This window comes from Leucopleurus acutus (genome assembly GCF_964270905.1).
Source record: "Leucopleurus acutus genome assembly, chromosome: 10".
NCBI lineage: Eukaryota > Metazoa > Chordata > Mammalia > Artiodactyla > Delphinidae > Leucopleurus > Leucopleurus acutus.
Genome location: NC_139153.1, coordinates 5,355,829 through 5,368,838, shown reverse-complemented (window position 1 = coordinate 5,368,838; position 13,010 = coordinate 5,355,829).

The window sequence follows — 13,010 nt, the reverse complement described above, 5'->3', positions numbered from 1 at the left end:
CAGTTTGTTTATCCATTATCCGTCAATGGACATTTGGGCTGTTTCTATCTGTCAGCTCTTGTGCATAGTGCTGCTGTGAGCATGCGTGTACATGTACTTGTTTGAGTACCTGTTTTCAGTTTTTTTCAGGCATATACATAGGAGTGGAACTACTGGGCCATCTTGCACTCCACTGGGTTGCATGTCCCCTACTTTGCAGACCTCCGGTTTGGTGGTAGGAGAAGTCAGGAGAGCTAGAATTCCTAGGAAAGTTCTCAGAAGACGAACGGAAGTGGGGAAAGGAATGAGTCAGAAATGGCTTGAAGAATGGACATGCCATGAGCTCAGGTCAAAGAGAAGAGGGAAAGAATGGGAGGGGTCCATTGGTGGGGGAAGGGGATGAGGGGAGGCTAACCTGGAAACTTTCCTGGGTGTTGGAATGTTCTACTTCTTAATTTGGGAGGTGGTTTCATGAGTGTGTAGATATACATATGTATGTAGAAATGGCTGTATGTAGTTTTCTATACATTCGTTACACCTCAGTACAGAAAAGATGGGCAATAAGGTCTCCAAACCTGGCCAAAAAGGGTGCATTTTTCAGAAGAAAGAAAAAATTCACAAATAACAGCTACCATTTATGGAGCCTCTTCATGTGATCAGGCATTTTTCACAATCTTCAATACACATCACAATTTAAAAGGCCTGATCTTCAAATGAGGAGCCCCTCAGAGAGGGTAATTAATCTACGGACAAAGCTGGGAAGTGGTGGAGTGGGGGTCAGGACCCGTTCCTCTGTTCATTCCTCATCCAGTTGCTGAAGATTTCTGTTGTGCCTAGTATGTGCCAGGCCCCATGTTAGCTCTGGGCCCATGGCAGCGAATAAGCCACAGTCTCTGCCCTCAAGGACTTTAGGGTCACAGCGGGGCAGACAAGCAGCGAACAGGTAAACCAACACATCAAAGTGAGACTCAGGATTGTAGTAAATCTGTGAAGGGAATGACCAGAGAACGAAGGAATGGGGGGCAGTGTGCCTTCAGACTCAGGGGCCAAGGAAGGCCTTTCTCAGGAGGAGGTGATAGTTAAGCTGGGCACTGGAGGCGAGAAAGAGTCGGGAGAAGGGCATTCTAAGCAGCTGGAATAGCACGTGAAGGGCCATGAGTGGGAAAGGAGTGTAGGCCAGTGTGGTCAGAACACAGCCAAGGAGGGGGAGCTGGGGCTGGCGCAGTGGGGACTGGACAGAGGATGGAGCCACAGCAGCCTGACTCCCACGCCTGTGCCCTTTCCATGCCATCCTACCTCTCCAGCGAGAGGTAATTTAATTTTAGTCACAGATGAGTTGGACGTGTGGGCCCAGTCTGGGCTGGGTGCTGGAGAGACAGAGCCATGTAAACAGACAGTTACCCCACCGGCTGGTCCAAATGTGCTCGAATGGCGAGGAGCTGCCTGAGTTCTGTGGGAGGGCACCCAGGGGAAGGGGGCAATGACCGGTTCTGCCTGGGAGGGTCAGGGAGGCCTCTGCAGAGGCCACCTTGAAGCTGAGTCTTAAAGGAAGAGTCAGAGTTTTCCAGACTGAGAATGGAGGGTGGACAGGGCAGGAGGTGGGAACAATGTGGGCCAAAGTGTAGAGGTGTGACTTATGTTTGGGAAACCCCAAGCAGCCCTTGGGTGCCCAGAGAGAATGGTGAAGGGGAGACCTGGAGGGCAAAGGATGTCTGGCCACAGTCAACCTCCCTCAGGCCATAACAGGGCAGACTGTAATGGGGAGGTAAGGAGCTGCCTCCTCGGGTGGTCAACCACAATACACGCTGTGGAGTCACGTGCAGGAAAGCCTAGTGCAGTCATCTTGGAAACCAGCAACAATTAAGGCCTGGATGCCCTCGGAGATTACTTGGGGCTTATAAACTGCAACAATCGCTACGTAAGTCAATCTGGCAATATCAGAATCACAAATGCATAAACCTTTCCCCCCAGAAATTCTCCTTCCAGGAATTTATCCTACAGAGGGACTTGTAAATGTGTGAAATGATGTGTATATGGAAAGATGTCCAAGAAATTCTGTTGAATGAAAGAAAAAGAACCAAGGGACAAAACAGCATGAACTGGGATTCCCTGGTGACGCAGTGGTTGAGAGTCTGCCTGCCAATGCAGGGCACAAGGGTTCGTGCCCTGGTCTGGGAAGATCCCACATGCCGTGGAGCGGCTGGGCCCGTGAGCCATGGCCGCTGAGCCTGCGCCTCCGGAGCCTGTGCTCCACAACGGGAGAGGCCGCAACAGTGAGAGGCCCGCATACCACACACACACAAAATAAATAAAATAAAATAAAACAGCATGAACTGTATGCCACTTTTTGTGAAAAGGAAAACATTTGCTGGTAAAGGCTTAAATTAACTGGGAAGGACACACAAAATACTACCACTGGTGATCACAGGCTAGGGGAAGGGTGGGATCCCAGTAGATGAAGTACCAGAGTGGAAAAAATTGTTTTCACTGCCTAACTTTTTATAATTTTTATTTCCTTCTTTTTCTTTCTTTGTTACTTTTTTGTTTTTTCTTTTTACTTTAATCTTTGGTTTCTTTTGTATATCTTTTTTTTTTAAATTTATTTTATTTTATTCATTTTGGGCTGTGTTGGGTCTTCGTTGCTGTGCGCGGGCTTTCTCTAGCTGCAGTGAGCGGGGGCTACTCTTCATTGCGGTGCGTGGGCTACTCTTCATTGCGGTGCGTAGGCTTCTCATTGTGGTGGCTTCTCTTGTTGCGGATCATGGGCTCTAGGCGCACAGGCTTCAGTAGTTGTGGCACGCGGGCTCAGAAGTTGTGGCTCGTGGACTCTAGAGCACAGGCTCAGTAGTTGTGGCGCATGGCCTTAGTTGCTCCGCGGCATGTGGGATCTTCCCTGATCAGGGCTCGAACCCGAGTCCCCTGCATTGGCCCGTGGATTCTTAACCACTGCACCACCAGGGAAGCCCCTCTTTTGTATATCTTATTTTTACTTGTTTAGTTTTCTTATCTTTTTTCTTAAACGTTTTATAGTTTCAAATTGTTGAACCATGTGAGCACATTACCCACTCAAAAATTTAATTAAAAATAAACAGGCCTGGGGGCTTCCCTGGTGGCGCAGTGGTTAGGAGTCCGCCTACCGATGCAGGGGACACGGGTTCGTGCCCCAGTCCGGGAGGATCCCACATGCCGTGGAGCGGCTGGGCCCGTGAGCCATGGCCGCTGAGCCTGCGCGTCCGGAGCCTGTGCTCCACAGTGGGAGAGGCCACAGCGGTGAGGTCCGCGTACCGCAAAAAAAAAAAAAAAAAAACAGGCCCCTCACCCACAAACTTAGCGTGACCCTCACCAGGACACCAACCACCCAGGACTCCACGGATAGGCCTGAGGCAGTGCCCTCTGGGATGCCTGGGCCCCTGGATGCCTGACCAGCTTCTCCACACCTCCCAGGACCACATCCTTTTCTACTCCAACTCCTCAGCTACAGGGCCTGGAGATAAAAGGGGCCCTGACTACACAACCACACCTACAGTGTCTGCTGGGGGGTCCACCTGCCTTTTGAGCATGGCCGTCACACAGCCTCCAAGGGCCTCTCCCACCACCTCCCTCAGGTGATGTAGGAGTAGAAACACTTGCCTTCAAGGGTTATTGGGAAGAAAGGAAATGGGAAGGTGGCACGCAGTAGGTACCCTGGCACACAGTGGGTGATCAGGGAGCACTGCCCCTCATCCCCTCTCCCACACCTCTTCCTGACTTCCTGCTTTCTGCCCTCAACGGACAAGTCTGCCAGGTCTTGGAAAAGGAAAACACCCGTACTTTCAAATGTCCCTTTCCCCCTTCCAGTTACCACCGTAATTCTTTCTTCCCTTTTAGGGTCAAATTTATCCAAAAATGGTCTAGAGTCAGGCTCAATTTTCTCACCCGTCCCTCCACGAAGCCCCACAGTCTCCTTGTCACTGAGCACGCCCTCCAGAAGGCTTTCCCAAGCCCAGGCCTCAGTGCCCTTTATGACGTTTGGTAAAGGGCATCATCCCCTTCCTGTTGAAATTCTGCCTCTGCCTGACATCTCCTGTCACAGGACCGGCCACCATTCTCCTCTCAGGCCTGTGGAAACCAGAGCACGTGGCAAAGCAGCTCGTGTTATTCCCTCTGCTGGAAACGCTCTTCCCTACTCTCCATCCCAGCTCCAGGGCCCCGGCTCCACAGAGCCGCCTCTGGCACCTGCAACCTTCAGTGTTCTGTCCTTTCTCTGCGCCTTTTCTCAGGCTCTCACTGCTTCAACTGGCAGAAAAGGCCTGAGGTTTGGAACCAGATACTGAATTTCCATCTCCTTATCCTTTTAGCTGTGTGCCTCTGGGCCAGGCAAACAAGCCGATACACCTTTCTGAGAGGTTTTCTTATCTGTGCACAGGGATAATAAAGGCCCACCTCACAGGGCTTTGGCGAGGCTGACATCCTTATTAAAGCATCTTATCTTGTGTTCATGAGGGGCAGGGTGGGCGGCATGGGCATGAGATTGGGGAAGTCACACAAGGCCCCTTGAACTCAGAAGGCCCAGCACTTGGGGTTTAATGCTCTGTGGTCTCTATCATGAAATTCTTTTTTTTTTTTTTTAATCTTGAAATTCTTGATAACTTCATCTCTGAATTTGTGTTTTGGTAAGTGAACCTGATGGGACCACGGAGCCTGCACCCAGGGCTATGGAGCCTCCGCTCGCACATAGTTGTGTCTCCTGCCTCCCAGGGGTTCTTGGACGCCTGCTTCCCTTCCTTTCTGGCACTTCCCTCCTGACCAGCCTCCAGGTCTCCAACCCCACCCAGCGACCTTTGCCATCCTCGTCCCCCAGCCCCGGAATGGACTCCTGCAGCCAGGAGGCCCACGTGGGCCCCTCTTGGGGTCTGCACTCACGCTGTCAGCATCCCCGCACCTCAGGGAGCCCGGTGTTTAATAGCAGATACAGAACGCCAAGACAGGTCTAGAGAAAGGAAAAAGTTCTACATTTTAGTACCTTTAATGGCAACTTTTCCTGCTTCATGAACGAGAGCCCCACACTTTCACTTTGCACTGGGCCCCAGACATTATGTAGGTGACCCTGGAGAGAGGCCAGCAGGGTTATACGGCCCTGGAGGGGTCTTAAAAATCGCCAGTGCATCCTGCAGGTTTAACCTGGAGCCTATCATTCCAGTCGCCCCACTGTGTAACAAGCCACCGTGAACTTAGGGGTGTAAACGTGCTCTGCCTTGTTATGCCCACAGATTCTGTGGCGTAGGAATGCAGACAGGGCCTAGCAGGGATGGCTTGTCCCACAATTTCTGGGACCTCAGGAGGAAGGACTCCAGTGGCTAGAGGTGATCTGAATGGCTGAGGGCTGGACCAGCTGGGGCTGGAGGGTCCACTTCCAAGATGGTTTCCTTACTCCTATGTCTGGTACGTCCATGGGGATGTCTGGAAGGCGTGTGTGTGTGTGTGTGTGTGTGTGTGTGTGTGTGTGTGTGTGTGTGTGTGTGTGTCGGGGCGGGGGAGGTGGATGTTGGCCAGGACAGTCTGCCTGAGCACCTCCTGGCCTTTCCAGCACGGCAGCCTGAGGGTAGTCGGAATTCCTACCTGGCAGCTCAGAGCACCAGCAATGGATGCAGAAGTTGCACCATCTTTTATGACCTGGTCACCCAGGGTCACGTATGGCGTACTGCACTGGCTGAAGTATTCACAAGCCTTCCCAGATTCAACAGCAGGGAACACAGACTCCATCTCTTGAAGGGGGACTGACAAGGTTACAGAAACCCATATGCGATGGGAGATATTGTTGCAGCCTTCTTTGAAAAGTACAATCAGCTACAACAATGATTTAAGTTTTAAAATAAATTGTGATTACCTTGTGAAGAGCATCATTAGTTTGCATTATGCTTGTAACGGGATTTTGATTTAAAAGCACCGTATTCATTATATTCAACAAAGCAGTTTGTTAAATATGAGCATTTAAAACACCTCATTGCCATTTTTTAATATCTGCTTTGGCATTTCTACATTTAAAACTATAAATAACGGGAGCTTCAAAAAATGCAAGTGTCTCGGGTCTCTCTCACTCTCCAGAACAAGGATCTAATTATTTATTTTTGTAATATTCTACTACCCTGATCCCCCAGCGTGTAGCACTGAGCACACAGTTGGTGCTTAATATTCAGCAATTTCACTATTCACTAAGACAGAAGAGAAACTGTGGCTCCAGCTTTGAGGCAAATCTAAAGGAACAAGACGTACTGGATGACTAACACTTTAATTTCAGGTTGTTTCACTGTCACCATCATCCAGAGTCTAAAATGGGTCCAATTTCTTCACTGGCTTGGCTTGGCTGATTCTACAGGGAGAATGAAAGCCAGATACTCAGGACCACGGATGTGCTTGTGTTGCTTTGTTTTGCATAAATCATGTGAACAATCATCTCAGTTCTCCAGTTCACTCTCCATTACCTACAGTGCCATTTATTTCAATGAACGTTTACTGAGCATTCAGGGGGCCACATGCTGAGCTAGCCACTGGAGATGTAGAGATGCCCAGAGTGGTCCATGCCCTCAAGGGGCTTACTGTGCAGTTGGGGGAGGGGGAGGAACAAATGAAATACAGCCACATGCAAGCAACTCAGACATGATAGTGTGTACGGGGCTTGACCTTTCCCAGAGCACTTGACTCAGCCTGGTCACTGTGATTGGTTCAGGGATGGACATATGACCCAACTGGATCCTATCAAAGTGAATCTCAGGATTGTTGAGGAAGCTCCCATATACATCTTCCGAGTTTTTCCCCTGGATTTGAACCCTGAGGCGAGGGAAGGCTGGGGATGCCTCGGCTACCTTTACACCTTTACAGAGCTGAGCCTGGAGTCCTGCAGGAGCCTGCTGACCTCTGCTGAGCACTGAAACCAACCAGACCTGAGCTTTTCAGTTCCATGCAGCGTGATATTCCCTTTTTTTTAACCTAAAACCATTGAGTTAGTTTTCCCATTACTTGTCCTAATAGATGCTCATGTGATTACCTGTTGATTTCCTCTCTGGCAATATTGACAGTCGGTTAAGGTCATTTCTCTTTCTTTTTCTGAAAAGAAATCTCCTAGAACATGGAAATCACTGGAGGCTATGCACACACTTCCAGAGGGAGAGGGTCTGTGAACTGAAGGACCACCGAGGGAGAAGCCACCCAGCATCTTTTGGCCCTCAGCAGCTCTGTGCCCTCAGACAGCCTGCTTCACCTGGCCAAGCTCCGAGGCTCTTGTGGATTTATGGTTTGATACTGGAGAGCCTAACTGGCCATCTTCACCAGACTAGGTCCAGCACGTTGTGAGAACTTGGGAATTATTGTCATTATTACATTATTAGCACTATCTGCGTCCTTTATAAGTAGGCATTGGCCTCCTAACTTTGAGTAGGTGGGAACTGAGGGGCCTTTTTTATTGGGATCCTCTGGTATTCAGCTTCCACCTGTACCCCTTCACCTACCTCTCCGAAAGGGAAAGACTTAGAGATGGTACCAGAGGTCAACTTTAACTAGAAGCTTCTGACACCAGATTCGTAGAAATCAGGCCTGTGTGTGCAGCCCTTTTCTCAGCCTCAAATATGGTTTGCACACTTGAAATTCTAGATATTGTTTTCTCATAGTTCATTTCCTAATTATGGTTCTGGGCAACTTTGGTTTTATCTTTCTCCTCGGACCACTCCTCGTAATGTTGGTGTCCAGTCCACATTTGCTCTATCAGGAAAGTCAGTGCTTTTCTTCAGAAACCGTTTCGGAAGGCAAACAACTCCAAAGCAAGTCGGTCAACATAGAAAGGAAATTAACAGCAACAGGAATAGCTGACAGTGATTGAGAGCTAACTATGTCTCAGGCATAATGCCGTAAGGCATATGGCAGCAAATCCTATGACTGAATCTGAGATGCGTGCCAGGATCATCCTGTTTCACACGCAAGGGAACTTAGGCAGGGACATGCTGCTAATGGCGGGTGAGCTCTGGGCAGAATCCAAGCAGTCCAACCCTACCCCCCTCTATTTTTAAGAAGATAACTATTTATTTTGATATAATTTCGAACAAAGAGAAAATTCACAATACTACTATAAGGAACTCGTATATATAGAACCTGCATTTTTAATCATTACACTATATTTGTTCAATGAATAAATAGGTACTCAAACACAGCAAGTAGCTAATCTTAATTAAGGAAACACCAGGGCTTCCCACCAGGGCTTCCCACCAGGGCTTCCCACCAGGGCTTCCCTGGTGGCGCAGTGGTTGAGAGTCCGCCTGCCGATGCAGGGGACACGGGTTCGTGCCCCAGTCCGGGAAGATCACACATGCCGCGGAGCGGCTGGGCCCGTGAGCCATGGCTGCTGAGCCTGCGGGTCCGGAGCCTGTGCTCCGCAACGGGAGAGGCCACAACAGTGAGAGGCCCGCGTACCGGAAAAAAAAAAAAGAAAACACCAACATACCCACGATGAAAATCCAAAACAAAGATTAATCTTGGATGAAAGTCCCGAAGCTGAAGAGGGAAATGAAGGGTGTCTAATATTTTTTGTACAATTCTTACTCATTTCTGTATTTATCCTTCCTGAGGTTTACTTACAGCAATAAATAGATTCACAAAAGCTTAGCGCTTAGAGAAATCTTAGAGACCCTGCAGTGCAAGCCCCTCTCCCAACTCCCACATTTAGCAGATGGGTGGGAGCTGGCTTTAAGCAGCAACTAGGGCGCTCTGCTTCCCAAGCAGCCATGGGGAGCCGCGAGCCCAGGGCCTTTAGAACTGGATCACCTCACATGGAAGCCCCACCCTGTCACTTACAGCCTGCGTGACCTTAGACAAGGCCTAACCTCACAGAACCTTGGTTTCCTTGCCAGTAAACGGCACTAAGAATGCTGACCTCGGGAGGTTATGGAGAGAATTTAATGAGATAAGCTTGCAAAGAGCTTGACATTTAGCAGGGATCCAATAAATATCCCTTTTCTCTACTTTTTTTTTTTTTTTTTGGGCCAAGCCAAGCAGCTTGTGAAAGCACTGAGTCCAAACCACTGGACTGCCAGGAAATTCCCTCCACCTTTTCAAATAGCTTTTTCCATACTTCAGATGATTTCTCTAGAATAGAGTCCTAGAAGTAGAATTATACTGGGCCAACTGGAAGAAACATTTATATGACCCTTGATCTGTATTGCCAACTTCTTTTCCAAAAGGGTCCTGCCACTGGTGGCATGTGAGGTTGCCAGTTTCACCATTTCTTTGCCAGACTAAGATTTTTTTCCCCCCTTTCGGGTATTAGAAAAAGAAAAGTACTGTATCATTGTGTTAAGTTGTATATCTTCCATTAATTGGCAGGTGAATATTTCCTCACATCTACATTCCCTGTTTTCTGACCTGCTTGTTCGTGACCTTTGACTATTGGGGTATTGGCACTTTTTTTCTTATCAATATGTGTGAATTATTTTTTACAATAAAGAAATTAACTTCGCATATACTGACTGCAAACATTTGTTCCTAGTCTTTTCTTTGCTTTTTATTTTGAAGCTGATGGGAATTCCCTGGCCGTCCAGTGGTTAGGACTCAGTGCTTTCACTGCCGGGGCCTGGGTTCAATCCCTGGTCAGGGAACTAAGATGCTGCAAGCGGTATGGTGAGGCCAAAATAAATAAATAAATAAATAAAAATAAGTCTTTCTATTTGAAGATGTTTCATTTATTTTTAGTGATTTTTGTTGTTATTGCTGTGGTAGTTTTGGAGGTTTGTAAGCCACGGAAGTGTTTCATCTTTTGATGTTTTTCTTTATAATTTGTTCTTTAAATTTTAAGCTGCCCCATCTGGGAGTTAGATACTTTTGAGGAATCAAATGTTATGGGTTGAACTGTATCCCTCCAAAAGAGATGTTGAGGCCCTAACCTTCCAGAACCTGCGAACGTGGCTTTATTTGGCAATAGAGTCTTTGTAGACATAATCAAGCTGAGACGAGGTTATACTGAAGTAGGGTGGGCACTACCCCAATATGACTGGTATCCTGAGAAGAAGAGAAGACAGAGACATACAGAGAGAAGGCCATGGGACAACAAGAGCAGAGACTGGGGTGATGCAGCTACAAGCCAGCGACTGCCGACCACCACCAGAAGCTAAGAGAAGGGCAAGGAAGGATGCTACCCAGAGTCTCAGAGGGAGCACGGCCCTGCTGACACCTTGATTTCACACTTCTGGCCTCTAGAACTGTGAGAGAATAAATTTCTGTTGTTTTAAACCTCCCAGTTTGTGGTACTTTGTTATGGCAGCCCTAGAAACTACGCCAAATTAAAGCCAAATTTTCCTATTAAAATTGGACCCAAGGAGAACTGGACAGAAATTATCCCATGATAAATGTGGAAATGCCAGACATATAGAAGAAAAGTGATGTTTTCCTACTACCATCTGGAAAAAAGGTGGGGGGGATTTTGATCTCTACCTTGTAATTTACCTTAAATTACACTGAAATAAACCCCAAATGACTGAAAGATTTAAATGTAACAAATGAAACTAGAGGCATTCTAGAGGAAAACATGTGAAATAAAAGGCTTTTTCAGGGCAGGGAAGGCATTTCTAAGCATTAGACAAATGCCAGAAGCTGTAAAAGGAAAAGTTGACACTGAACCACGTAAAAGTCAAGTTTCAGCACAGTAATAAATACCTTCAGCAAAATCAAAAATCAAATGGCACTGGGAAACAATATTTGCAACTCAATTCACAGACAAAGGATTGGTTTCTTTAATAAAGAGAGCTCCAAAAATCAGTAAGAAAAGACTAAATAAGAGAAACTACACTGAGAGACCACTTCTCACCTATCAGCTTGGGCAAAGTCAAAAAACATTTGCTGGGGCTTCCCTGGTGGCGCAGTGGTTGAGAGTCCGCCTGCCGATGCAGGGCACACGGGTTAGTGCCCCAGTCCGGGAGGATCCCACATACCGCAGAGCGGCTGGGCCCATGAGCCTGCGCGTGCGGAGCCTGTGCTCTGCAGCGGGAGAGGCCACAACAGTGAGAGGCCTGCGTACCGCAAAAAAAAAAAAAAAATTTGCTAATTACCTCCCAAACATATTCAGTGTATTCTTGACTGAGAAAAGCAGAAGGTTAAGATCACAATCTCTGGGTGACCTCTTAAGATTCTTTGCAGTGTTGGGACTCTATGATTATCATAATTGTCCTTGTCATTATTTTTACCTATTAGCATTAGCGGAGTGTCAAGACATCATGGTACTTGAAAAAGCAACTCTAGCAAATGGTTAACTCAAGTGTAATGGTTAACTGCCTGGGTCTGATTCTTGGTTCTGCCATTTTTTAGCTATATGACCCTGAGTACGTGGTTTAACTTTGAGCCTCGGATTCCTCATCTATAAAATGGGGATGATGTAATGCCTACTTCATAGGGTTGTTTTGAAGAATTAATGAGTTGATATATGTAAAGCATCTAGAACAGTGTCTGGCACATGGTAAGTACCATGTGAGTGTTAGCAATTATTATCACCATGGGGTGACCCTAAAGTCTGGAAATATAGAGAATTTTATTATGTATAATCAATAAACCACTTATTCTGAAAATTCCTATGTGTTTCCAGATTTGGTGGCCACTCTATATATGCTAGATACTTTTAAATACATTATCTTCTTTAATCTTCCCTATAGTCCTGTAAGATTTGCTTTATTATCTCCATCTCACTAATAAGGAAACAAGGGATCACAGAGGTAAAGTTACCTTTCCAGGGTCACACAGCTGCAAGGGCCAGGGCCAAGATTCAAATGTAAGTCTGCTCAGGTTATTTCTACTCCATCTCAGGCCGTCCCCTACAGAGTGTCCAGAGGCACCCTTTGGTCCACTGAGGGTGGAAAATTTCAGCCCAGTTCCAGATGGCAGGTCCCAACAGGATAGCAGGCTCCTCCCTGGCTCTGACGCTGCCGCCTACCCCGCTGATTTACAGAGAAAGTGGGGAGCATTCCCCATACTCCAAGGGGAGAGAGAGGCAGACTGCTGGCTCCGCCCCCTGAGAACTTGCGGGTTGGGGGGAGGGGAGGGGGAGGGGAGGGGAGGGGAGGGACATGTGGGGAAGGGCTCAGAGGCCCAGAGAGAGTCGCTGGGCTCGCTGTTACAGTCTGGCATAAACAGTGCCAGCGATTTCCTCCAACTCTGCTGCTCGGGTGTGGGCCCCAGAGTCTCTTAGATGCCTCCAGCCGCGCTTGTTCTACCGGACGGACGATCAACGCGTGCGAAGTGTGCAGTGCGACCTGTTTCGTAAATAGATCTCATTTGGGCTGTGACTTTGAAATCCAGCCAAAGGCCCCAACCTAAAATAGTCAGCCTACTGCCCTGTTATTTTCACGGCTTAAAGAAAAAAAAAAAAAAAAACCCTTCCAAAGCAAAGCAAGTATATTTTTATCACAGGCCTGCTTAGAATAGCAACACCTATTTACTTGGAGGGAGGAGACTGCAGGGCGACTTTCCGCACTTCGGTTATTATCCAGACCCGGGGACCCAGTGCACTCAGTCCACAGAAGAGTGTCCTCCCCATCACAGGGCCAGTCCAGCGGCCTCTCCAGCCTTCACCCCTCACCCCAGTACACAATCCATATCCTGGCCCCCACGCACCTCACTTTCTACACTGCTCCTGGGCCTCCAGGTCACGACCACAGGCCTTGCTTTCATGCTGGTTGCCTCCCCTCAACCCTCAGACTGTGTGCAGCCTTCACCCTTTGCTTCTCTCCGTGGCTGGAGTGTGGCTCGTCTGTGGCCTGTGGCTCACGAGCTAAGGAGCATCCCTCAGCCATGAATAATCCTAATCACCACTGAATTTTTAGGGAGCACTCACAGGCTGCCAAGAGCCGTGCTAAGCATTTCTCCCCTATTATCTCACTGAATTTTTAGGCCTGTTCTGTGAGGTTCCCGTTTTGCAGAAGGGAAAACGGAAATTTCACTGAGCTGCCCAGGGTCACACAGTCAGAGGACAGGCTGGGAGACCTGAACCCAGCTGAATGGCTCCCAGTGCTGTGAGCTCTACA